The sequence below is a fragment of the Euphorbia lathyris genome, chromosome 7 (assembly GCF_963576675.1).
Source record: "Euphorbia lathyris chromosome 7, ddEupLath1.1, whole genome shotgun sequence".
NCBI classification, from domain to species: domain Eukaryota; kingdom Viridiplantae; phylum Streptophyta; class Magnoliopsida; order Malpighiales; family Euphorbiaceae; genus Euphorbia; species Euphorbia lathyris.
The window spans coordinates 549116-550616 of record NC_088916.1 but is presented as its reverse complement, the minus strand read 5'-3'; the positions used below and the strand labels follow the sequence as shown (position 1 = coordinate 550616).

The 1501-nt window shown below is 36.7% G+C and overlaps 1 non-coding gene across 1 annotated transcript; it reads left to right on the top strand.

The window, feature by feature from the left end:
• Positions 1–651: 651 nt before the first annotated feature.
• LOC136201635 (small nucleolar RNA R71) lies at positions 652–758 on the top strand. The gene has a single exon (XR_010673981.1). It is a non-coding gene; the product is annotated as a small nucleolar RNA R71 (small nucleolar RNA).
• The last annotated feature ends 743 nt before the right edge of the window (positions 759–1501 follow it).

Genomic DNA, 1501 nt, shown 5'->3' with positions numbered 1-1501 from the left:
TGGTTTTTAATAAGCTGATCGAATTTACTTTTGATCCGTTTAAAACCATCGTCGTGATTACTTATTTTTCCACTGATAGCATCTATAAACTTGTCGATTTTAGAAGATAAAGTGCTAATCGTATCTCTTGACTGATTCTGATAATTAGTGGTACGACTTTGATTAGCGCTTGTATTATTGCTATTGTTATCTTTCCAGTTAAAGTTAGGATGATTCCTCCATCCAGAATTATAAGTATTAGAATAAGGATTATTAGTTTGGTTTTGCCCTTGGACAAAATTTACTTGTTCGATCTCACTCATATTTTCGTAATCCACATCTGTTTGGATTGGATTACCATTGGTATCGCGTGGTGCCATAAATTTGTCAATTTTGTACGATAAAGCAGAAAATTGGGCTTGTAGCATCGCGACTAGATCAAGTTCAACTATACCTTTAACTGATGGTGTGGTTGAGGATGATGGTTTTGCTACCGGCATATGTCCACGTTCCGCGGGCCACATACTGCTGTTGATTGCCATTTCCTCCAAAAGTTCTCTCGCTTGGGCTGATGTTTTCTTCATAAATAGCCCTCCCAACATAGCATCTAATGAACCCCTAGTTGTAGGATTTAGTCCATTGTAAAATGTTTGCATTAAAAGTTCAGCAGGTAATTGGTGGTGTGGGCATAAACGTTGAAGTTCTTTAAAACGTTCCCAAGTTTCATAAAGAGTCTCACTATCATTTTGAGAAAAAGATGTTAACTCCTTTATGACTCTTGCGGTTTTTGCTAAAGGAAAATATTTAGATAAAAACGCTTGGGCTAATTGTTCCCAAGTGGCAAAAGTTGCGGCTGGCATAGAAGTTAACCATTCTTTGGCTCTATCCTTCAAAGTGAAAGGAAAGAGGCGAAGTTTGATTGCTTCTGCAGTCACATCTGGGATTTTAAAAGTGTCACAAATTTCAAGGAAATTTGTTAAATGGGTGTTAGGATTTTCGTTAGGTAACCCGTAAAATGTTACATTATTTTGCAACATATTAAGCAAAGCTGGCTTAATTTCAAATTGGTTTGCGGTGATTCTGGGTCTAACGATACTATTGGTCACACCGGCCACACCTGGCCTAGCGTAATCCATAAGTGTTGGTGGGTCTGCCATTTTTTCTGGCTCGGTATATGTTTTTACTGGGGTCTTATTTTTGTTTTTCTTATTTTTCTTGTTCTTTCTAATGGTTTTCTCAATTTCTGGGTCTATAGGGCCTGGTACAATGCCTGAACTTCGAGAACTGCGCATGAACCTGAAATCTTGCACGAACCGAAACTACCTACAAAACAGAATTTGAAAAATAAAATAAATTAGTAAATGAAAATTATTAAATTATAAAAATTAAAATAAGTATGTTTAAACCTAGATTCGAAATAAAACACGAAAAATTTAAAATTTTGTCAAAAATTTTGGCGTTCCCCGGCAACGGCGCCAAAAACTTGTTGAGCGATTTCCGCAAGTGCACGGTATACGCTTGT